The sequence below is a fragment of the Schistocerca gregaria genome, chromosome 1, assembly GCF_023897955.1.
Source record: "Schistocerca gregaria isolate iqSchGreg1 chromosome 1, iqSchGreg1.2, whole genome shotgun sequence".
Lineage (NCBI taxonomy): Eukaryota > Metazoa > Arthropoda > Insecta > Orthoptera > Acrididae > Schistocerca > Schistocerca gregaria.
The window spans coordinates 1,128,215,696-1,128,242,434 of NC_064920.1; the positions used below are offsets into that span (position 1 = coordinate 1,128,215,696).

Genomic DNA, 26,739 nt, shown 5'->3' on the forward strand with positions numbered 1-26,739 from the left:
ACTTTTTTGGGAGTGATTATCACATCCACAAGAAAACCTAAATCGGGCAAGGTAGAAGAATTTTTTTACCCATTCGCCATGTGTAAAAGTTAGGTGGGTCGACAACATATTCCTGTCATGTGATGCATATGCCGTCACCAGTGTCGTATAGAATGTATCAGACGTGTTTTCCTGTGGAGGAATCGGTTGATCTATGACCTTGCGTTCAAATTTTTTTCGGTTCCCATTAGAGGGGCACGTCCTTTCGTCTACTAATCGTACGGTTTTGCGGTGTGGTCGCAAAACACAGACACTAAACTTATTACAGTGAATAGAGACGTCAATGAAAGAACGGACAGATCATAACTTTGCGAAAATAAAGAAAGTAAACTTTTCACTCAAGGGAAGACGTGAACCAAGGACCTCTCGTTCAGCAGCTGCTCACCCTAACCACGGGACCACGGCGCTGCTGCGCTCGCGTTCTCCTTTATGTTGCCTATCTTGTGCATAGACTACTCAGTTGTATATTTTGCTTATTTTATTTTCATAGTTCCACACAACATCTTCCTGTTTTCTCGATTGATTTTCAAGGCCTACCCACTGTGCCAGCTTATAACTAAATCTGAGGGGGGTGCGATGGGGAGGTTCCCTCGTTACAGCCATTCGAACCATTTGAACTGTGCTTCCTCGATGCGCTCGGGAACAGTCTCTTAAAATGCAGCATCCTGTCGTGTTCGAAGTCTTCCAGCATGAGTATGATATCCCGCTAACGAGCCTGTCTCGCCAAGTCGCCGGTGAATTGATGTAAACGTTTGCGGGTGTGGGTGGCGTCTTGCTCGGTACCGTTTCTCATACAACCGTCGAGATTCATGCACATTACCGTTGGCTAGTCCATAAATGAAAACCATATCTCGTTGTTCTTCAAACGAATACTGTGCCGCCATGCTTCCTGTACGACTAAATCGCAGGTAACGTGTGCGTGCTCCGAAGCGAAACTTACTTGTGAATGCCTCTGACGTGAGGTGGAGACAAACAGCAAGACCAGATCGACAAATGTGCGTGTCACATTGGAGAAGTGACTGGGCGAGGGACGTTTGTATGTGTGAACGAAGAACCATAGCGCTGCTCGTCAACCGACGAACGGCAATCGCACGGCCAATCGGAGCGCGTGAGGCCGAGTTTCATTAGTTTCAAAATGGTGCGTTGTCGACCTACACAGCATCAGCTAAGTAGGGTTAAAATTTCGTGACACATTTCTTCTCCATCCTGTGTATGTAACCAATTAGCATACAGAAACTAGTGATTAAAGTTAATCACCAGAAAACAAAATACCTTACTAATGATGCTGATGACTTACACAAAGAGGAAAAGAAAATTAATAAGGTTAGTATTATCCGTTATTTGAGATCCAGTTTAGAGATGGAGGGAAAACAGATGTAGAAATTAATAAAAGTATTAGCAGCAGAAGGAAGGTCATTGGATCCTCAACACGATCTTATGGGGCAGAAATGTAATAAATCGAACCAAAAAAATTATATATAAACCAGTACTAAATACCATAGTTAGGTATGGTGTGGAGACTTGAACTACTAATCTGAAACACAAAAAAACGGCAAGCAATCGAAATGGACTCCTGGAGAAGCTCAGCTAATATTTCTAGAAAACAGAAAGTAAGAAACGACGAAATAATAAAGAGAATTGAAGTAAGAGAAAGAATACATGACGTGATGGATAAGTTACAATGGTACGGGCAAGTAAGAAGAATGGAGGAAGCCAGAATTCCGAAAATGATCCTGGAATGGGAACCGGGGGGAAAGAAGAGAAGAGGTCGCCCTATGTCCATCTGGCTCCAAAGTGTACGATTAACAACGAGAAGACTAGACGCAGAGGAAGAAGATACACAAAATCGAAACACCTGGAGGGACATGCTGAGGAGATACATTAAGATTATTGTGCCGAAAAACGTTTGTATAGAGGAAAACCTCAGACTTCATCGATTTATGTGCGTAGTTCATCGATTTCTTAGCCACTGGTGCCCCCAATACTTATCTTCTCACATTAAACACCTATCATCATTCCACAATCGCAATACCAGATCGGATACGTCTAGCATCTTGGCTGTACCTTTACATTACACAAAATCTTTCTCCGTGTCATTCTCCATCTCAGCCATACGACTATGGAACGCGCTCCCCTGTGATCTGCGTCTTATCCAGAACTACTCAACATTCAAGAGGGAACTCAAAACTTACATATTAGGAACGGTATAGCCACCATTGTTGTGCCCCTCTCATCTCGTTCTTTCTCCTCCCCATCACAGCTTCGAATTTTACCATTCTATTTCTCTTCCTCTAAGCTATCTACCACTTATATATCTCTTTTACCCCATTCTATCGTCGTATGTCTCTGCTCGAAGAGAATAACTCACAAGCTGCAAGAACATAACGAGAAAATTCCCAACTAACAATAGGACTGACATTCACAAAAGAAAAGTATGTTTACTTTCATGTACATAGTCATTACTATTATTATTATTATTATTATTATTATTATTAGCGAATGTCCCCATAGGAGAACGATAAGCAGGTGATTTATCAATATTTCTTTAGGTTCTTCTTGTTTTGCCAATATTTCTTCATTTTCTCCCCAAAGGCCTTCTTTCTTTCTTCAGTCCACTTTGGTCGGTATGGTTTTGGTGCCGTCTCTGAAGTAAACTTCCACTTGTCAATTTTTCTTCTGAATGTATCCCTGTCTGATGCGTCTGTTATGTCAATTTTTGCTTTTGTCAAATCCTTCTTAACTTCAGTTACCCAGGGTATTGTTGCTTTAAGTGATGTCACATAGTCCAATAGACGTTTAGTTAACCTGTTTCCAGGTAATCTGTGTAGGTGTCCATAAAATTTCATTCGTCTCTTTCTGATGTCACTTTCGATATTTGATAGTTTTTCAGTTGTTTATGGTCTGCAGTCTGTATCCATCTTGTGTGTATCGTGGTCCCAGAATTTTCCTAATAATTTTTCTCTCTATTTTCTTAATATCTTGTAAATCTAGTTTTCTATTCAGTGAGAGCGTTTCACTTGCATATGTGACTGTAGGTTTGATAACTGTGTTGTAGTGTCTGATTTTAGTTCCTTTTGACAGGCATTTTTTGTTATATATGCTTTGAACAAGTCCGAATGCGTTCTTGAATTTCTGTACTCGGTTGTTTTGTGCTATTTTCTCGAGTCCTGTTGGTTCAATAACTTCGCCGAGATACTTAAAGTGTTTGACTCTGTTGATTTCACCAAAATTTGTTTCCAGTTTCGGAATATCTAATTTGGAGCACATAAACTCAGTCTTCTCAAAGGAGATTTGCAGGCCAACCTTCTCTGCACATTCTTTAAGGATCTCAATTTGTTTTATTGCAGTTTCTTCACTGTCAGTTATAATTCTAGGTCATCTGCAAACGCTAAATATGGGATGTTCAATTTTCCTTTACCTCTTCCTAGTTCAATTGGTTTCCAGAAGTTTTGTTTCCTTAGTTCGATTTCCCATTCTTCCATTACTTTGTCTAAAACTATGTTGAATAATAGTGGCGAGATCCCGTCTCCTTGTCTTACTCCTGTTTTAATTAAGAATGGTTCCGAGATTTCGTCTATGAATTTAATTTTTGATTTGGTTTCTGTCAGTGTTTGTTCGATTAGTTTTCGGGTTTTTAGAGTCATATGCTTTTTTAAAATCAACGAATGTGCACACTATTGGTTTAGACCGGATTGCTTTCATTTTTAAAATAGCTTTAAGGTTAAAGATCTGTTCAGGGCATGATCTGTTAGGTCGAAAGCCTGCTTGGTAGTCTGAAATTGTATATTCTAGTTGTTCTTGTGCCCTCTTTAGTAGACACGCGGATAAAATTTTATAAGTCACAGGTAAAAGTGAAATGCCTCTGTAGTTGTTTACGTCTGCTCTGTCTCCCTTTTTGTGCAGTGGATGAATTAGTGCACACTTCCAATCCTCTGGAATATTTTCTGTCTGCCAGATTTCTGTGATGATTTGGGTGATCTCTTTTAGGTAGTTTGGGCCAAGGTTCTTCAGTAGTTCAGCTACAATTCCATCCTCTCCTGATGGCTTATTATTTTTGAGCTTCTTACTGTGGCTATATATTTCTCCCTGAGTTGGCGCTAGTGAACTTTCATTCGTGCATTCTGGTTGTAATCTGGGGAATCTTGTTTTCGGTTGTGGGCAGTTTAGAAGTTGTGAAAAGTATTTAGCTAGTTCTTGGCAATTTTCTTTGTTAGTTAATGCTAATTTTCCATTTTCTTTCCTGAAACAGAGGTTTCGTGGATTGTATCCTTTGACTTGATTTGCGAATATTTTGTAAAAATCTTGTGTGTTGTGGTTCCTGAAGTCTTGTTCTATTGAGTTTAGTTGTTCATGAAGATATTTTCTTTCAGTTTGCCTAAGTATTTTAGCTGTTTGCTTTCTCACTTCGAAAAATGTCTGTTGCGTGGTTTCTGATTTGTCACAATTGTAATTTAGGAAGGCACGTCGTCTCTCTTTTATTGCATTATCACAATCTGAATTACACCATGGGTGTTTGGATTTTTTCTTTAATGGGATCAGTTCTCTTGCTTTCTGTACAATTTTTGTTTGGAAATCTCTCCAATTGTTTGCAGGTTGCTTTTCCCATACTTCTGTAATTTTTGATTCTTCGATTTTTTTCAGATCAAATTTGGGAATTAGTGGAGTTTTCTTTCCTCCTTTCCTTTTTGGAGTGAATTTAGTTTTCACTCTGGTAAGATAGTGGTCAGAATCTATATTTGCCCCTCTGCGGATTTGAACGTCATGTATTTCTTTTTGGAAATCATAGGAAATCGCAACATGGTCTATTTGAAATTCCCCTCGCTGAAGGATAGGGGATCGCCACGTTTTTTGTTTCTTAGGGTCCTTTCGAAATGATGTTGACATGATTTTTAGGTTGTTTTGCTGGCACAGCTCGATGAGCCTCATGCCATTCTTGTTCGTGAATTTGTGTGCAGGGTAGTTGCCGACTGTTTTTTTTATATTTCTTTTCTTTGCCGATTTGTGCGTTAAAATCACCGAGGAGAATTTTTACGTCCTCCTTTGGAATTCTGGACATTTCATTTTCAAGTTTTTCCCAAAATTTTTCTGTCTTCTCGGGTTCTTTTTTGTTATCAATGTTGGTGGGTGCATGAACATTAATAAATGTATATGTTTTGTTGGTGTGCTTGACTCACATGGTCATTAGTCTGTTACTGATTTGATTCACACCTATAACAGAATCAAGGATGTCCTTATTCACAATAAAGGCCATGCCAAATAATGCAGCTCCCTTGCATATCTTCTTGCCTGTTTTATTTTAAAGATACGGTAGTTATTGTAGTCTATTGTTTCTGAATCGGTGAATCTAGTCTCTTGGAGAGCAAGGATTTGAATTTTCTGTTTGTTGAGTTCTGTCATCAAATTATGTAACTTGCCAGTATGTATTAGTGTTTGGATGTTGAAAGTGCCAATAAATGTATGCGACTTTCGTGGAAGTTTACCAGAGAACTCCGACTCTCTCTGTCGTACTAGCCCAAGCTCCCCAGAATCCGATAGCTTGGTTGTCGCCACAGGGCGAGTGGATTGTCCACCTGGGGTAATATTAATTTTACTTGTACGAATCATACTGCTTGTAATTCAGTTCCAGCTTTGCTATTATTATTATTATATTTATTATTATTATTCTTGATTGTTATAATTATTTTTTATTGTTATAGTTATCATTGTACTACTGTTATAATCTCTATTTTTTTCTTTAACATCAGTACTGCATAAAACGTTATATGTCCTTAATGTTCTGTAGAAACTGTAACTCGTTCAATCTGAGTATGCCTCGTTAGGTGTAAGAGAGGGCCTGAAGGACCTATTCTTGCCAGGTAAAATAAATGCATAAATAAATAAATAAATAAAAAGTGCATCATGGAGATTCACAAGGATCGAAATAGATTAAGTTTTATTATATTCTTAACCATTTCGCTATACATGTTTCTTACTTTTATTCCTAGATTATACGTTATACATTGCACGTCTTGCTCTTATTGTTTGCTTTGTATCAAGGCTATGTTAGTCGCTGCCATTCATACAACAATATGATTTTAGCGCTATTAGCAGCGGGTGGCTTTTGGGAGAACGCATGGAAGTAGGGTCGTGTTGTTAGCTATGATTTCTTCCGCTGTCCTTCCCAGTTCTGGCGGAGGCCACTCTATGACGCATATGCGCACTGAGACGCCTCGCTGTGGTTCGCCCAGACGTCTGTTGGAGTCTTGCTGGGCGTCCGCGACGTGCGGCGGGCTGGTCACTTTTGGCGTTCACAAACTGGCATTCTACGACATTTATGCCTTTACTTTACTTTCTTAAGTCTATGCCATATGTCTGTACGTTCGCAATTGGTTTGTAGGTCACATTAGTCTGATAATGAGTATTTGTTGATTCATTCCTGTTTTTTTCGGTTAGGTCCCGTTTACTCGTTGTGGTATTGGTTAATTCAAAGAATCTTTTCATATATCACCCGCTCGGTATCTCGCAAGCTACTTAATAAATTTGCGGAATTTTTTTAAATGACTATTATGCACATGAATAGGAAAAAGAATCCTGTAATGTCTGAATACTCCATTAGTAGTGTAGCACTAGACAAAGTCACGTCGATTAAATATTTGGGCGTAACAGTGCAGAGCGATATCAAGTGGGACAGGCATGTAATGGCAGTTGTGCGGAAGGCGGATAGTCGTCTTCGGTTCATTGGTAGAATTTTGGGAAGATGTGGTTCATCTGCATAGGAGACAGCTTATAAAACACTAATACGACCTATTTTTGAGTACTGCTCGATCGTTTGGGATCGCTATCAGGTCGGATTGAGGGTGGACGTAGAAGCAATTCAGAGGCGGGCTGCTAGATTTGTTACGGGTAGGTTTGATCATCACGCGAGTGTTACGGAAATGCTTCAGGAACTCGGGTGGGAGTCTCTAGAGGAAAGGAGGCGTTCTTTTCGTGAATTGCTACTGAGGAAATTTAGAGAACCAGCATTTGAGGCTGACCTCAGTACAATTTTACTGCCGCCAACTTACATTTCGAGGAATGATCACAAAGATAAGATAAGAGAGATTGGGGCTCGTACAGAGGCATATAGGCAGTCATTTTTCCCTCGTTCTGTTAGGGAGTGGAACAGGGAGAGATGCTAGTTGTGGTACGAGGTACCCTCCGCCACGCACCGTACGGTGCGGAGTATATATGTAGATGTAGATGGTACGATTTTCTCGCACGCGGTCAAGGCATGAACTAATGTTCACATTTGTATGGATCCTTTTGATGTTAATTAATTTTATGTATTATCCCTCCTAGTTTCCATTGTTTTTTATTGCTCCTGAATATGGGATTTGCATCCTGAAAACCGGGTCATTCGTACCATTGTATCCAAATAAAGGATTTGTCAGTTACAGCTGGTGCGAATTTATTAATCACGAACAAATTTTAGTAACAGTTGTGGACGTCTGCAGTTTAACGTGGAATCCGAACATATCCTTCCCGGCGAATGTTCACATCATTGAGAGGACAATATACACTGAGAAATTTCCACGATTCGACCGGGGTTCGATATCGCGATGTCTCGCTTTCCGGGCACGCATCTACATCACATTTAAGTGCCTGGCAGAGGGTTTATCGAACCACCTTCACAATTCTCTCTTATTCCAATCTCGTATAGCGCGCGTAAAGAACGAACACCTGTATCTTCCCGTACGAGCTCTCATTTCCATTATTTCATCGTAGTGATCGTTTCTCCCTTGTAGCTCGGTGTCAACAAAATATTTTCCCATTCGAAGGAGAAAGTTGGTGATTGGAATTTCGTGATGAGATTATGTCGCAACTAAAAACGCCTTTCTTTTAGTGATGTCCAGCCTACATCCCTGTATCATTTCTGTGAGACTCTCTCCTATACTTCACGATGCTGCAAAACGTGCTGCCCTTCTTTGTACTTTTTTTTCGATGTACTCCGTCACTCCTATCTGGTAAGTATCCCACACCGCGCAGCAGTATTCTAAAAGAGAAAGGACAAGCGTAGTGTAGGCAGTAGTGTAGACAGTCTCCTTAGTAGATCTGTTACATTTGCCAAGTGTCCTTCGAATAAAACGCAGTCTTTGGTTAGCCTTCCCCACGTTTTCTGTGTGTTCCTTCCAATGTAAGTTGTTCGTAATTGTAATACCTAGGAATTTTGTTGAATTTTCGCCTTTTAGATTAGACTGATTTCCCAGGTAACCGAAGTTGAACGAATTCCTTTCAGCACTTATGTGAATGACCTTACACTTTTCGTTATTACGGTCAACTGCCAATTTTCGCACCATTGAGATATCTTTCCTAAATCGTTTTTCAATTTCTTTTAATCTTCTGATGACTTTATTAGTCGATAAACGACAGCGTCGTGTGCAAGCAACCTAACAGGGCTGCTCAGATCGTCTCCCAAATCGTTTATGTAGATAAGGAAAAGCAAAGGGCATATAACACTAACTTGGGGAACGCGAGAAATCATTTCTGTTTTACTCGATGACTTTCCGTCAATTACTACGAACTGTGACCTCTCTGACAGGATCACAAATCCAGTCACATAAATGAGACGATATTCCAAAATGGCTCTGAGCACTATGGGACTTAACATCTGAGGTCATCCGTCCCCTAGAACTTAGAACTACTTAAACCTAATTAACGTAAGGACATAACACGCATTCATGCCCGAGGCAGGATTCGAACCTGCGACCGTAGTGGTCGCGTGATTCCAGACTGAAGCGCCTACAACCGTTCGGCCACTGCGGCCGGCGACGATATTCCACAAGCACGCAATTTCACTACAAGCCGCTTGTGTGGTTTAGTGTCAAAAGCCTTCAGGAAATCCAGAAATACGAAATCGATCTGAACTCCCTTGTCAATAGCAGTTTACTACTACATCACTTTGTGTGTGTGTGTATGTCTGTGTATGTTTGTGTGTGTGTGTGTGTGTGTGTGTGTGTGTGTGTGTGTGTGTGTGTGTGTGTGCATATATATTTGTTATATTTCACTTCAGCTGTACAGTGTTTTAACATATAAAACTAACAGAGAGTTGTTTTGAGTTTTTACTACCTACTTCTTCCCTTCTCCAGACTCGCTACCCTTTGACTGTATTTCTTCTTGAGGAGCTGGGGCCTCTCTGAAGTTTTGGAGCCAGTCCCACTTTGCTGACAACTGAAATCGAAGGAATTCCTGTGCTGTTTCTAGTGGCTATCCTGCCAGAAAGGTCATAGTTCGTAGTAATACACGGAAAGTCATCGAGTAAAACATAAGGAATATCCGGCGTTCTCCAAGGCAGTGTTAAAGGCCCTCTATTGTTCCTAATCTATATTAATGACATAGGAAACAATCTGAGTAGCCCTCTGAGATTATTTGCAGATCATGCTGTCATTTACCGTCTTGTAAAGTCATCAGATGACCAAAATGAATTGCAAAACGATTTAGATAAGATATCCGTGTGGCGCGAAAAGTGGCAATTGACCCTGAATAAAGTACATGAGTACTAAAAGAAATCCGCTAAATTTCGATTACGCGATATGTCACACAAATCTTAAGGCTATAAATTCAGCTAAATATTTAGGGATTACAATTACAAATAACATAAATCGGAACGATCACATAGATAATGTTGTGAGTAGAGTAAACCAAAGACTGCGATTCATTGGCAGAACACTTAGAAGGTGCAACAGATCTACTAAAGAGTCTGCTTACACTACACTTGTCCGCCCCATTCTGGAGTATTGCTGTGCGGTATGGGATCCGTATGAGGTGGGACTGAAGGATGGTATTGAAAAAGTTCAAAGAAGGGCGGCTTGTTTTGTATTATCGGGGAATAGGGGAGATAGTGCCACAAACATGATACGTGAATTGGAGTGGCAATCATTAAAACAAAGGCGTTATTCGTTGCGACGGGGTATTCTCATGAAATTTCAATCACCAGTTTTCTCCTCCGGTTGCGAAAACATTGTGTTGGCACCCACCTACATAGGGAGAAATGATCATCAAAATAAAATAAGAGGAATCAGGGTTCGTACAGAAAAATTTAAGTGCTAGTTTTTCCCACGCGCTGATCGAGAGGGGAACGGTAGAAAGACAATTTGAAGGTGGTTCATTGAATCCTCTGCCAGGCACTTAATTGTGAATAACAGAGTAATACCGCAGATGTAGATGTAGATCGTAACCCACATCAACATATCCACTAAGTGTATAGTCCTTACTGAATGGTTGCCCTTCAAAGCCATAATCAGTGAGGAGGCGGCGCAAGTCAGGTTGATTTGCAAACAACGCACCAAACATGTCTCAAATCTCCCTCTTATACCCGTCGGCAGTCTTAAAAGCCTCACACACTGAATCGATAGGTGTAAGTTCATGTGTATGGGTCTTATAAATGAACTGAATCGAAGTGAGAGTAAACTGTAAACCACCCCAAATCAGAACTGTCTGCTAGGCACATCAACATCTGCTTTATCCCAAGACTGGAAAACTGTGCATTGTCATGCTCCATGAAGACTTCTAAAACTGGAACTACGTCCTCTGGGAGAATCAGTGGGCCACGTTTATCACCTGCTATCAAATGGACTTTCTGCACAAACTTCGGAAGACATTCTGCTGCCATAATTTCTCAGTTGTGCACATTATGCAGCAACAAATTTACTGGCAGTTGGCCTAGTTTCTGCTGCAGCCGATGCATTATCAAGTTTATGTTTGACGACAGTGGGAATACCTCTTAGACAGCCAGTCTAGGCCACCGTTGTTTTAAACAAACCACATACATTTCTAATCACAGACACAGTCATGTCTCATGGGATGATGCAAAGACTAACAGGCTTTTTAGGTTTTTGCGATTTTTGCTAAATCTAAGATGCTTTACAGTCGCCACCAGTCACAGTAACATATTTGCAACATGTTTGCAAGTATCTTCGTGTGTTCATACCACCTCAACTAAGAATCGATAATCATTCCTACTAATTTTGAGTTTGTTATATAACTACAGCAGAAACCAATACACTTAATTTAACAATTCCATTACCCCTATTCGAAATTAAATTCATAGTATTTGATTTCTTCGTCTTTAAAGTAACTACACTGCACATTGAGCAACTGTAAATTTCTCTAAGGGTTTCATACGCTTTCTCTGTAAGACATTCTCTTGTTTGTTTTCAGTGTCAGTAGGCAGGTCCCCCCCCCCCCCCCCCCCTTCCATCCCGCAATACTTTAAGCTATCGATCTCCCTTCATGGTTGAAGTCACCGTCATTATTCACTCAACTCAATGTTTATGGCGTCATATATCCTGAACGATGCGTCGGACAATGATACAGTTTTGCAGGTAGATCAGTGGTGTATGTGGATTTTGTCTGCAAAACGTGTTACTAGTAGAGTTAATAGCAAAGACGCAACAAGTTAAAACGTCATGCCAGATGTTGAAGTTTTATTGCATAAACAGCGAAAATGTGGTAAGTGGTAAAGTTCATATCTTTATTGTTTGGGGTTTGTCAGCAAGAGGAAGTTTAGAACAAGTTTAGAAGTGCTGAGTGCTCTCATTCCCTAATTTTCACGTCGTGAGGTTCGCTGCATGAAGACATACATACACACAATTTCTAACTTTAATACATGACTCATTGCGTTAAAGCTTTGACATAAGGTTATATCTCTTAATGATAACAAAATCATTTAGATCAAATACTGAAATACTGAAAATCCAAATTATGTAGGCCCTTGAAGCCCTTAGATAGGCATACCTGCAACTGGACTCAAGGGACTGGGGTACCATGTCAGACAGTTAGTAATACAGACAGTGTTGCTGTAATCAGCAAAAAGAAATTTTCTAATGAGCGCTGAGAAAGTCATTGATGTACGAGTATAACAATAATAACACTGGTCCTAATATACTACCCTGAGGAAACCCTGTATTTATGCATTTTTATAGTGTTTCACAAAAAGTTTAGCCGAGATTCGTGTTATGTCTATTCCTTGTACCCTATAGCAAGGTATGGTTCTAGCTTATTTACACAGATCTAATAAAACGGGTGTAGCAGACTTGTATTTGCCATAAGTATCAAGTGTAAACTCTATTATGTCTGGTTCTGTACGCCTACCCCTTTAGGAAACTCTTAGAAGGTTCTATTTATCCGAGCAAGATCATTAATGGGTGAGAACGAACGTTATATGATCCCTTGTATCCATGAGCATCCGCTGATTTTAATAGAAGAGGGTGAGAAATTCAAAAATGACCATTTTTGATACAACCGATTTAATTTAAGAACTCAGTTTGCCAGGACGGATAATAAATGTGTTTATCTCTAGCGATTGGCAATTTCACATTAACATTTGTGAAGACAGGTTGCTTTGATACATATTTCATTTAAATATGCAACGTACATCTTTGTCTGTTATCACTATGAATACAGGTTCAACATTTTCGATTTAACAATATGAAATTACGTCTCGCATATCATGAAATCCAGCACAACCAACTGTTTGGAAATTAAAGTTAGAAATATTCAGAGAAAGTATTTTTTTCGTATACTAATAACGTTAGTTTGATCATTAAAATCAAAAACTGAAACACCAAAGATGTCTGAAAACTTGAGAAAATCTTTTCAGAAACACCCATCGGTTATTAACAAAAAACAATTAGCAGAAATGACACTCATTAATACTCTTCAAAGTGGATAAACAGGATATAAACTTCAAAAACAGTTTCTCTACTTTGATGCCTCCTATAGGATTTAGTTTGCTTACAAAACTTCACACCACGACAACGGATTTGTCGAGTTACTTTCATACCTTCTATTTTTAAAAGTTGGTAGTTGAAGTTCAATAAATCGGTTTTCGAAACTCCTTTTCTGGATTGTTTGTGTAGGGAAAATGTAACTCCGGCCAGCATTCGAAAAGATGAATATGGGAACCTCGAAGAATAACCTTAAACTGGCCGATACAATCGAGTGTTAAGGGCCTAGGAACCAGTTAAGATGGTCCTCGTCTTCCCAGTCTGAAATACGAGGGTCGGTCAAAAAGTAATGCCTCTCATTTTTTTTCTACTTAAAAAAATTAGGTTAAGTGAAAAATTTGAATTTGGCGCCATTCCTCAAACCACCTTCTGCAATCCACTGCAGTAGTAACTTTCTGTGTCAACAGGTGGCAGCACAGCAGAAGTTTGTAAGATGGCCGACATCGATGTTCGTTTGAGACAGCGTTGTGTGATTGAATTCTTGAATGCAGAAGGTGAAACGCCCATACGCATTCATGAAAGACTGAAGAAGGTGTATGGTGTTGTGACAGTGGATGTCAGCACTGTTAGACGATGGGTTCGTCGTTGTAAGGAAGCTGAAGGGCAAACACCGTTGACTGACGAAAAGCGGAGCGGCAGGCCGATGAGTGCAGTGACTCCACACAACATTCAGCAAGTTGATGACATCATTCGTGGTGACCGTCGGGTGACTGCAGATGAAGTGTGTCGCATTATTTCTCTTAGTAAAGGCAGTGTGATCACGATTATTAAACAATTGGGGTACTCAAAAGTTTGTGCACGGTGGGTTCCAAGAATGTTAACCGATCAGAATAAAGAGGCAAGGAAAACAATAGCCTCCCAACACTTGCAGCGCTTCCGTTTGGAGGGAGATGAGTTTCTGAAAAAAATTGTGACCGGGGACGAAACATGGGTGCATTTTTTTGAACCCGAATCAAAGAGGCAGTCAATGGAGTGGCGTCACTCAAGCTCGCCGAGGAAGAAAAAATTCAAAACTGTGCGATCGGCAGGGAAAGTTATGGCAACAGTTTTCTGGGATACAGAGGGTGTGATTCTGGTTGATTTTTTGGAGCAGGGATGCACAACAAATTCTGTTCAATACGTCACAACCCTCAAAAAACTTAAAGCACGTCTTCAGCGAGTTCGCCCAACAAAATCAGTGGCAGATGTTCTTCTTTTGCATGACAATGCAAGACCACACACCAGTCGTCACACCTCTGACGAGATTGTCAAAATTGGATGGGAAGTTTTGCCTCATCCCCCACACAGCCCTGACCTGGCACCATCAGACTTCCATCTGTTCGGGCCACTAAAAGAAGCTCATCGTGGGATTCATTTTGAAGATGAGGAGGCCGTCAAAACATCCGTGCGTCAATGGCTTAGGAAGCAGAGCTGTGATTTTTACCGTGCTGGGATACATGCCCTTGTTCAAAGATGGACCAAAACTGTAGAGATGGGCGGAGATTACATTGAAAAATGACAAAATGATCCTCAATGTTGTGGTTTTCAACCTATGTAATTGCATTTAAACTTCCTGACAATTAAACGTAGAAAAAAAAAGGAGGCATTACTTTTTGACTGACCCTCGTATTATTGTGCTAGTGCACTGCTGAATTTCCAATTCTGTAACTGCATCTTAAGCTATGTTGTTCCCCAAGGAGGCCTCGATTCCCAGAGAACTTTTTTTTACTTTTAATTTTTTTTTCTTCTGTGTATCGCAGAAAATAAGTCTCGGTTCTTCAATTGAATCACACTTTTGTTGCTTTAGCGTGATAGTCACCTCCACAAACGTGGTGGACTGCGGCTCGAAGCGTGCAGCGCGCACGGACGTAGACTGGTAGGAGCAGTATTAAGCTATGCGAGACATTCTCCTGCGCTTGGTTCAAAAATTTTCAAATGGCTGTAAGCACTATGGGACTTAACATCTGAGGTCATCAGTCCCCTAAAACTTAGAGCTGCTTAAACCTAACCAACCAAAGACATCACACACATCCATGCCTGAGGCAGGATTCGAACCTGCGACTGTCGCAGTCGCGCGGTTCCGGACTGAAGCGCCTAGAACCGTTCGGCCACTCCGGCCGGCGAAATTGAAGAAAATACTTTTAATATGTGAAAGAAAAATTCGAAGAAAATTTTTGGTCAAATATAGATGAAGACAACATGAAATGGAGAATAAGAAAAAAATGAAGGGTTAAGGGAGCAGAACAAACACCATAACACCATAGATGTGCTAAGAAAGAGAAGGTTGAATTGGGCAGGCCACGTAGCAAGAATGACAGAAAACTGACTACCTAGCCGGCCGCGGTGGTCTCGCGGTTCTAGGCGCGCAGTCCGGAACCGTGCGACTGCTACGGTCGCAGGTTCGAATCCTGCCTCGGGCATGGATGTTTGTGATGTCCTTAGGTTAGTTGTGTTTAATTAGTTCTAAGTTCTAGGGGACTGATGACCTCAGAAGTTAAGTCCCATAGCGCTCAGAGCCATTTTTGAACTGACTATCTAAAATAACATTCGGAAGGACAATAGATGGAACGAGAGGAAGACCCAGAAGTAGTTGGAGAGATAACATTCGGGAAGACACAACTACGATGAACACGAACACTGAATGGACAAACGGTGCACTCCACAGAACGTAATGTGGAAGAGACTTGTAGAGGAGGCGTATGGTCGATAAGGGCCCTTGACACTTGTAAATAAAGATAAAAAATATAAATAGGCTAGAGCAGGGCTTCCCAGCCTTTTCAGCTGGCGGACCCCTTCTTCAGTCGAAAATCCATGGCGGACCTCTAGTCAGTCAAAAGCACAGTAACTTTAAATTTCAGAGCTAAACCCATAGGAACTGAAAGCTTCTTAATGCAAGTGCCACGTTCCCACGTGAGAGCCCCCTCACTTCTGTGTGGAGAAGCACGGAACGATGAAGGCTTCCGATATCTTCACACTGTATTGTGAAAAGTCTTCACTTCCACGGCCTTGATTTTATGTAGTTAATGATTTGAATGGATTCGTCTAAAACTTTGTTCAACGAAACAGGTATTTGTTTCGTAGCTAAAGCGCATCTGTGAAGAGCGCAACTACTACTGCTGCAATTCTTGGCGTTTTATTTTCGTTATTGCTCCGACTGTAGGAACCGTCATAGCTTTTGTTTGCACCATCTGTGCACACGTCTATGCAATTAGACCATGAAATTTCGTTAATCCTCAAAAAATCATCAAATAGACGGAATATTTCAGCACCTGTCGTGTTGGCAGGTAGTAGTCTGCACAATAAGAGGTATTCCTCGAAACATCCAGAATATTCATAACGGACAAAATTCAATAAAATCGCTAATCCTGCAACATCAGTGGATTCACCTATTTACAGAGAAAATGAATTGCGTTGGATGCAAGAAACAAGGGTGTCTTTCACATCATTTGACATGTCAACAGCGCGTCTCTTGACAATATTGTTTGATAATGGCACCGAAGACACAAGCTTTGCTGCCTTTTCGTCTAGCATGCAAGAAATGATATCATTAACACATGGCTTTATGGGATTTTCTGCAATGGTATGAGCTTGCCTGTTTTTGCCACTAGATAACTAACCAAGAAAGAAGCTTTTAATGAATTTTCATTCATTGCTTTTGCATGAGTTTTCATACAATGCTGAGAAGCAGCTAGTTTAGCATTCTTTCTTTTAAAAAAATCGACGTCTTTAGCCTGGAAATCCGGGTGAGTACCTTCGAAATGACGTCGAAATTTAACTGGAACCATTGAACTGTTCGGAAGGACTCACGCACAAATTACACACTGAGCTTTACCCTCCTTTGTCTCCATAAAGCCAATTTCTAAATATCTTTCGTTGTACTTAGCTTCTTGGTTATTCCACTTCCATAGCATATTTCAACCAATGCAGTACTTACAGCGTTTACACATAATAAACCCAGCTGTGGAGTTCTTCTGGTTGTTCTTCCTTCGGTCGTCCTCCCTCCTCATTCATTTCAACTGGAAACTTCCCTTGTCGTGAAGGCGATGGAGAAGCTACACACTTCTTCAATGATCCTTACTTCAGCCACCGATCCATGTTAGAAGTAATGAACTGGTCAAAAATCGACTTATGAAATAGGTAGTGCACTGACAAAGCAAGTTTAACATTTAATTATGCCTGAGGCCGCATACATGCCAGCGAGCGCTATGATTGGCCCACAAAGCTCGCTCCGCGCATGCGTAAAAGGTTTCAGCGCATGTAGCGCCGTGAGCCAGCGCACGAACGACCCCCGTATTGTTGCGAAACAGTCGATCAGAGAAGCCGCATTCTCCGGCACTAAACTGTGTATGCGTTCTCACTTAGGAAGTGCAATCGCTGCTTGGGAATGCGACCTGAAGTAAAATTATACATGTTTCTCCGACAAAAAAGTGATGAATTTGATTTTCACATTTTTATTCAATAATTTTACTCATTATTTTACACGATTTGGTGAAAGGTGGCCGCGGACCCCCTAGTAAGAGCCGGCGGACCCCTAAGATGTCCGCGGACCACACGTTGGGAAGCCCTGGGCTAGAGCAAGTATGCCATAAATGTGATTAGCTGATGGGGCAAGAAATTGAGTAAACATATATTTTTCCAACTCTGTAACAGCATTTTTTCTTTATAAAGCCAAGGATTTACCAGCAACCACTTGCACTCTGCAAGATTAGTTGTATGGTGGGGTACGATCACAGACAACCATATGTAGCAATGCGTAAGAGATGCAATGCGCAAGAAACCTGTATCCAGATTCTAGGAGGGGGCAGCTGCCCAATCTTGCCTCCACCCCCCCCCCCCCCCCCCCCGTTTTCGCTTGCGTTGCAAAGTGGAAAACTGCTAGACCACAGCACCGTTATTAGCGAGGAACCGGACAATACGGGCGCGCACGCTCCGGTTTGGCAGTGTGACGTAAGAGCACCGGCCACTGTGCAGTGCGTCCGCAAAAAGCGGCGGAGTTCTCTCGGGGCCTCCTTGTTTGGAGCTGCCTGCGGGCCGGTTGCGCCACGCGCCAACGCGGCCGCACTTCGCACGTCTTTGCCGAAGACAGCGCCGGCCACTGCACGCCTCTCCATATCCAGAAGCGCCGTGCGCTGCCGACCCCTTTCCCTTCAGCAGAAGCGTTCCTCACCGGCGAAATACGGCAGACCACGTACCTGCAGAGAACCGGTCAGCTGCTCACAACACTGCGTAGCGGCGCACTGTGATGCCGTTACCTTTTGTGCGAACAAAATACCACACAACAAGTGTTACCAAAGGGCTAATTTACGAAGTACAAGACAGTGCAGTAATTAACTTGCCATTGTACAGGTTATTTATGAAGTCCATGGAAAATTTGGGCTCAACTTTACGTAACAAATCGCACATTACGTGTGAGACAAGCTCTCAGGTCCGATTGCATGAATATCGATGACTGGTCAGTTTTGACGTTAGTTCAGAATCTGAACTCTGTTCAGGACCCTACCCAATATTTTTTTTACTTTTTTTATCTTACACGTGTAGATCCGTAGGACCAAATTGAGGAACAAATCTCCAAGGTCAGAGAACGCACCAGTACATGAAAGAACAACATAAAAGTAATATCAGATAAAATAAAATGTTTATGATCCCAAAAAAGACAAATCATAGGTAAAAGTAATCAAAAATCAAACATTATCTATATAAATAAAAAACTGACCAGATACGAGTAGGACTCTTGCTCTGAGAGTTCCTTACAAACTTAATTATGTCCATAGACACCTCAGCCATCCCAAACATCGAGAATCTCAACTATTTAGGCCTACAATTGACACAGATACTGACAAGATCACGGTCCCATAGATTTCAAGATTTTGCATAACGCTTTAATTTGAATAACATAAATATGACACATAGTCATGCAGGAGTAAGGCGACCATTTTTATAAAATGAATGATTATCCTTTCAGGCTGATTGGGTCGCAATGATACAAGTCACACATCTGGCAAGGAATGATTTTTATTGTTCATACGACGGGTTTCGGTACTGATCCAACGTCAGATATCCAGGAGCGATTACCGCACTTTAAACGCCATATCTATGTGCAGTAATCGCTTCTCGATATCCGATAATGGTAAAATTGCGAAAAGTGTCATATGAGCAAAAAAGTCTTTCTAGAGCAGAGCACTAGCCCGCGAAAGACAGATACCCCAATTTCTAGTCTCGGTCTGGCACAAAGTGTTTCCTTGCCTGATGTTTAGCTTTTACAGTTGCAACCTAGTTATCCTGAAGGCAGAACTACTGACAGTTTCAACTTTGAAGTCGGGTAACAAATGACAAAAGAAATATTTTTCGTGTAATAGACACATCAAAAAAGTTTTGTATCACCTCGGTTCCGAGAGTTCCGGAATCTGTACAGAAAATTTGAATAGACATCAACGCATACATCATTTCCACCCTTTTTATTGCTCATGAAAATCACACATTGAATGTTGCACCACCATACACCGAGACCTTCAGAGGTGGTGGTCCAGATTACTGTACACACCGGTACCTCTAAAACCCAGTAGCACATCCTCTTGCATTGATGCATGCCTTTATTCATCGTGGCATATTATCCACAAGTTCATCAAGGCACTGTTGGTCCAGATTGTCCCACTCCTCAACGGCGATTTGGCGTAGATCACTCAGAGTGGTTGGTGGGTCACGTCGTCCATAAACCGCCCTTTTCAATCTATTCCAAGCACGTTGGACTGGGTACATGTCAGGAGAAAATGCTGGCCACCCTATTCGAGCGATGTCGTTATCCTGAAGGAAGTCAGTCACAAGATCATGGGGGCGCGAATTGTCGTCCATGAAGACAAATGCCTAGCCAATATGCTGCCGATATTGTTGCACTATCGGTCGGAGGATGGCATCGTACACCCGTTGCGGTACCTTTCATGACCACAAGCGGTGTACGTCGGTCCCACGTAATTCCACCCCAAAACAGCAGGGAACCTCCGCCTTGCTGGACAGCGTGTCCAAAGCGTTCAACCTGAGCGGGTTGCCTCTAAACACTTCTCCGACCATTGTATAGTTGAAATCATATGCCACACTCATTGGTGAAGAGAACGTAATGTCAATCCTAAGAGGTCCATACGGCATGTTGTTGGGCCCATCTGTACCTCGCTGCATGGTGTCGTGTTTGCAAAGATGGGCCTCGCTATCGACGTCGGGGTTAAGTTGTGCATCATGCAGCCTATTTGAGTCGTAACACGAAGTCCTGTGGGTGCACGAAAGACATTATTCAACATGGTGGCATTGCTGTCATGGTTCCTCCGAGCCATAATCCTTAGGTAGCGGTCATCTACTGCAGTAGTAGCCCATGGGCGGCCTGAACGAGGTATGTCATCGACAGTTTCTATCTCTCTGTATCTTCTCGATGTCCGAACAAATTCGCTTTGGTTCACTCCGAGACGCCTAGACACTTTCCTTGTTGACATCCCTTCCTGGCACAGAATAAAATTGGCGACACTATCGAACCGTGGTGCTGACAGTGTAGGCATGGTTGAACTACAGACAACATGAGCCGTGAACCTCCTTCCTGGTGGAATGACTGGAACTTATCGGCTGTCGAACCCCTCCGTCTAATGGGCGCTTCTCATGCATGGTTTTTTACATCTTGGGGCGGGTCTAGTGACTTCTCTGAACAGTCAAAGGGACTGTGTCTGTGATACAGTATCCACAGTCGACGACTATCTTCAGGAGTTCCATGAACTGGGGTGACGCAAAATTTTTCTTGATGTGTATATAATTACAAATAAACATTTTTTGATTTTTTTTCCTTTACTTGTAGAGTGAAACTTTGTTTCTTCGTAGATTTCGTGATTTTAGGTCTTCGAAAAGTACTCTAAGTTTTAATGAATGAGTTTGCGAATATCAGAATGTATGACATCAATGGCCGTACTTTTGACTGCATTGATCCAGAACCTTCAGTTCTTCGCAAGGTCAAGAGACCCTGTAGGCCATAGTACGTGATGTAAATTTCAACTTAATGCGTCTACTCTTTCCCACGAAAAAGGGTTATTAACAGTAGGACAGACAGACAGACGGACAACAAAGTGATCCTATAAGGGTATCCTAAAAATTTAAATGTTCGTTTGTTTAAAATCTTAAATTTCCGAAAGTTCCTCACTATCTGCTTTGTAATTTTGACTCAAAATCGTTTTCAAGGAAGCGCCTGTTGTTATTTACGTAGTGGAGCGCCGTCTGTAATATACACACTGATCAGCCAGAACATTATGACCACCGGCCTACTACCAATACAAACCCGTCCAGGTGATAGCAGCGTCACCTGGCGAGGAATGACTGTTAGAAATACGCACGGTGCTTATACAGGGTGTTACAAAAAGGTCCGGCCAAACTTTCAGGAAACATTCCTCACACACAAAGAAATAAAATATGTTATGTGGACATGTGTCCGTAAACGCTTACTTTCCTTGTTAGAGCTCATTTTATTACTTCTCTTCAAATTACATTAATCATGGAATGGAAACACACAGCAACAGAAGGTACCGGCGTGACTTCAAACACTTTGTTACAGGAAATGTTCAAAATGTCCAGCTTTGCAAGGATACATGCATCCACCCTCCGTCGCATGGAATCCCTGATGCGCTGATGCAGCCCTGGAGAATGGCGTATTGTATCACAGCCGTCCACAACACGAGCACAAAGGGTATCTACATTTGGTACCGGGGTTGCGTAGACAAGAGCTTTCAAATGCCCCCATAAATGAAAGTCTAGACGGTTGAGGTCAGGAGAGCGTGGAGGCCATGGAATTGGCCCGGCTCTACCAATCCATCGGTCACCGAATCTGTTGTTGAGAAGCGTACGAACACTTCGACTGAAATGTGCAGGAGCTCCATCGCGCATGAACCACATGTTGTGTCGTGCTTGTAAAGGCACATGTTCTAGCACCACAGGTAGAGTATCCCGTATGAAATCATGATAACGTGCTCGATTGAGCGTAGGTGGAATAACATGGGGCCCAATCAAGACATCACCAACAATGCCTGCCCAAACGTTCACAGAAAATCTGTTTTGATGACGTGATTGCACAATTGCAAGCGGATTCTCGTCAGCCCACACATGTTGACTGTGAAAATTTACAATTTGATCACGTTGGAATGAAACTAAAATGAGCTCTAACATGGAAATTAAGCGTTTCCGGACACATGTCGACATAACATCTTTTATTTCTTTGTGTGTGAGGAATGTTTCCTGAAAGTTTGGCCGGACCTTTTTGTAACAGCCTGTAGTATCGGTGAGCGTGCTGTCCGTGTGTAGAATGGGGAAGGCGTGCGATATTTGAAATCGACCAAGAGCAGTTTGTGACGGCGTGGAGGCTCGGCACGAGCACTTCGGGAGCTGCACGACTTGTCGGGTGTTGGAGGACTGCTGTGGTAAGTGTCTGCAACACGTAGCGAAACCATACGTCATGGGGTTGGGCAGCCACCCTCCATTACAGGTGTCGGACGTCGTAGGCTGGGCAGATTGATAAAACAGTGTAGGCGGCTATCTGTGGGGGGGACTAACACCAAGATGGGCAGAGAACAAATGTGTCTGAACACAGTGTGCTCCGAACACACCCAATGACGGGCCTCCGCACCCGACGATCCCTGCACGTGTCAATGTTAACACAACGACATCCGCAACTACGACTGAAATGGACACGTGACCATCGGCACTGGTGGTTGGTTCAGTGGCACAGCGTTGCATGGTCTGATGTATCCCTATACCTGCTTCATCATGACGATCGGAGGGCGCGAATCCGTCGTCTTCCAGGAGACCGTGGCCGAGCGGTTCTAGGCGCTACAGTCTGGAGCCGCGCGACCGCTACGGTCGCAGGTTCGAATCATGCCTCGGGCTTGGATGTTTGTGATGTCCTTAGGTTAGTTATGTTTAAGTAGTTCTAAGTTCTAGGGGACTGATGACCTCAGAAGTTAAGTCCCATAGTGCTCAGAGCCATTTGAACCAAGCCGGGAGATTAGCTCCCTGACTCCTCCACTCCGGGACGGAGACATGCTGGCGGCGGCTCCATCATGCTCTGAGGAACATTTACGTGGGCATCCACAGGTTCAGAGGAAGGCACCGTGACGACCAAGGAGTGTCGTACACTGGTTTCAGACTACTTGCACCCTTTCATCATCCTGTCTTGTTGTTGTTGTGGTCTTCAGTCCAGAGACTGATTTGATGTAGCTCTCCATTCTACTCTATCCTGTGCAAGCTTCTTCATCTCCCAGTACTCACTGCAACCTACAATCTTCTGAATCTGTTTAGTGCATTCATCTCTTGGTCTCCCTCTACGATTTTTACCCTCCGCGCTGCCCTCCAATACTAAATTGGTGATCCCTTGATGCCTCAGAATATGCCCTACCAACCGACCCCTTCTTCTAGCCAAGATGCGCCACAAATTTCTCTTCTCTCCAATTCTATTTAATACCTCTTCATTAGGTATGTGATCTACCCATCTAATCTTCAGAATTTTTCTGCAACACCACATTTCAAAAGCTTCTATTTTCTTCTTCTCTAAACTATTTATCGCCCATGTACAAATATTTTCAGAAACGACCTCCTGACACTTAAACCTATACTCGATCATGTTAACAAATTTCTCTTCTTCAGAAACGCTTTCTTTGCCATTGCCAGTCTACACTTTATATCCTCTCGACTTCGACCATCATCAGTTATTTTGCTCCCCAAACAGCAAAACTCATTTACTACTTTAATTGTCTCATTTCCTAATCCAATTCTCGCAGCATCACCCGATTTAATTCGACTACAATCCATTATCCTCGTTTTGCTTTTGTTGATGTTCATCTTATATCCTCCTCTTAAGACACTGTCCATTCCGTTCAGCTGCTCTTCCAAGTCCTTTCCTGTCTCTGACAGAATTACAACGTCATCGGCGAACCTCAAAGTTTTTATTTCTTCTCCAAATTATCCTTTCGTTTCCTTTACTGCTAGCTCAAATTACAGATTGAATAACATCGGGGCTAGGCTACAAACCTGTCTCACTCCCTTCCCAACCACTGCTTTCCTTTCAAGCCCCTCCATTCTTATAACTGTCATCTGGTTTCTGTACAAATTGTAAATAGCCTTTCGCTCCCTGTATTTTACCCCTACCACCTTCCGAATTTGAAAGAGAGTATTCCAGTCAAAATTGTCAAAAGCTTTCTCTAAGTCTACAAATGCGAGAAACGTAGGTTTCCCTTTCCTTAAACAGCTGATTGGCTAGCCGCTGTGACTTAGCGGTTCTAGGCGCTTCAGTTGGGAACCAGGCGGGTGCTATGGTCGCAAGTTCGAATCCTGCCTCGGGCATGGATGTGTGTGACGTCCTTAAGTTATTTAGGTTTAAGTAGATCTAAGTCTAGGGGACTGATGACCTCAGATGTTAAGTCCCATAGTGCTTAGAGCCATTTGAACCATTTTGAAACTGTTGATTCCAAACGAACGCTTGTTACATACACACCACGTCGCTATCATGACTTACATTATCGGTATAGAGATAAGTGACCGCATGGTATCATGTATACGACACCTAAAGCGCTCCAACATGACCTGTCTCTAACATTATGTTCTACGAGCTTAATAGCTGTGGTAACTCCGAGACGAAAACTCTGAATACCGGAATATTCCAGGTGCCTAACTCTTCCTCTGTGTTTTCAGCATAAATTTGGTACCAGAACGCGAAAACCAACGTTCAGTGGCACAAAATAGCGCACAAGTGCTCCGCAGACAGCTTTCTTCTTCCTCGTCTTCCTCCGCTTACGCCGTAGTCCCGCAGCATCTACATCTACATCTACATGACTACTCTGCAATTCACATTTAAGTGCTTGGCAGAGGGTTCATCGAACCACAATCATACTATCTCTCTACTATTCCACTCCCGAACAGCGAGCGGGAAAAAAGAACACCTAAACCTTTCTGTTCGAGCTCTGATTTCTCTTATTTTATTTTGATGATCATTCCTACCTATGTAGGTTGGGCTCAACAAAATATTTTCGCATTCGGAAGAGAAAGTTGGTGACTGAAATTTCGTAAAAAGGTCTCGCCGCGACGAAAAACGTCTATGCTGTAATGACTTCCATCCCAACTCGTGTATCATATCTGCCACACTCTCTCCCCTATAACGCGATAATACAAAACGAGCTGCCCTTCTTTGCACCCTCTCGATGTCCTCCGTCAACCCCACCTGGTAAGGATCCCACACCGCGCAGCAATATTCTAACAGAGGACGAACGAGTGTAGTGTAAGCTGTCTCTTTAGTGGACTTGTTGCATCTTCTAAGTGTCCTGCCAATGAAACGCAACCTTTGGCTCGCCTTCCCGACAATATTATCTATGTGGTCCTTCCAACTGAAGTTGTTTGTAATTTTAACACCCAGGTACTTAGTTGAATTGACAGCCTTGAGAATTGTACTATTTATCGAGTAATCGAATTCCAACGGATTTCTTTTGGAACTCATGTGGATCATCTCACACTTTTCGTTATTTAGCGTCAACTGCCACCTGACACACCATACAGCAATCTTTTCTAAATCGCTTTGCAGCTGATACTGGTCTTCGGATGACCTTACTAGACGGTAAATTACAGCATCATCTGCGAACAGTCTAAGAGAACTGCTCAGATTGTCACCCAGGTCATTTATATAGATCAGGAACAGTAGAGGTCCCAGGACGCTTCCCTGGGGAACACCTGATATCACTTCAGTTTTACTCGATGATTTGCCGTCTATTACTACGAACTGCGACCTTCCTGACAGGAAATCACGAATCCAGTCGCACAACTGAGACGATACCCCATAGCTCCGCAGCTTGATTAGAAGTCGCTTGTGAGGAACGGTGTCAAAAGCTTTCCGGAAATCTAGAAATACGGAATCAACTTGAGATCCCCTGTCGATAGCGGCCATTACTTCGTGCGAATAAAGAGCTAGCTGCGTTGCACAAGAGCGATGTTTTCTGAAGCCATGCTGATTACGTGTCAATAGATCGTTCCCTTCGAGGTGATTCATAATGTTTGAATACAGTATATGCTCCAAAACCCTACTGCAAACCGACGTCAGCGATCGCAGGGTCGCCGTGGTTACAACGGATTTGGCAATGTTAGTGTTAGGGATGGTCGGATGCCTTCCTGCCGCCACCCCGTAGCCCCAAGGACGGAATCAGTGTATCCCAACTGTCTGCATCGAGTCTAAATCGTGAAATAGTGCGGACGTGTTTCAAATGTCTGCGACGCATGTAATTGAGGCGAAACGTGGGAACCAGCCCGGTATTCACCTAGCGGGATGTGGAAAACTGCCTAAAAACCACATCCAGGCTGGCCAGCACACCGGCCCTCGTCGTTATTCCGCCGGGCTGGTTCGATCCGGGGCCGGTGCGCCTACCCGAGTCCAGGAAGTAGAACGTCAGCGGTTTCGTCTACCCTGGCGGTTGAGTGCTCCGCAGACAACGCGCCTAAATGGTTCATTCTTTTAACTACATCAATAAAAATTCAAAGTTATCACTTTCAGTCTGATATCAATAGTACGCTGCAACAATCAGATGAAAACCTCTCTTAACCCCTATTGTACACTGCGACTTAACATGCTCATAGTGCAGTACAGTTCAACGATTTGCCTAAGAATTAGTACTTCAACTTTCATATTTAATATTAACTCCAAAAATATAAACAACCTAAACAAGCCAACTCGGTCTCAAAGTTAACATCAAACCTAATACCATTCGATTTACAATTTGCGTACAAAATATAAGGGTAGCAATACTACTTGGAATGAAAGATAGAGAAGACGTAAAGGACATTAAGTGACATATAACTACAATCTTTCCACTGACAGATACGGATCGTCAGTCTGCCGGATCGTCTGGAAATCTCTATGATCATCTCTGTTGCAAATCGATCGTGTAGCGGTCTCATGAATCAGTACAGGGAATGTTACGCACCA

The 26,739-nt window shown here is 42.4% G+C and overlaps 1 pseudogene; it reads right to left on the bottom strand.

Annotated features, from left to right (window-relative positions):
- LOC126292819 (NADH dehydrogenase [ubiquinone] iron-sulfur protein 3, mitochondrial-like) overlaps window positions 1-26,739 on the bottom strand; it is a 156,994-nt pseudogene that overhangs the window by 18,431 nt on the left and 111,824 nt on the right.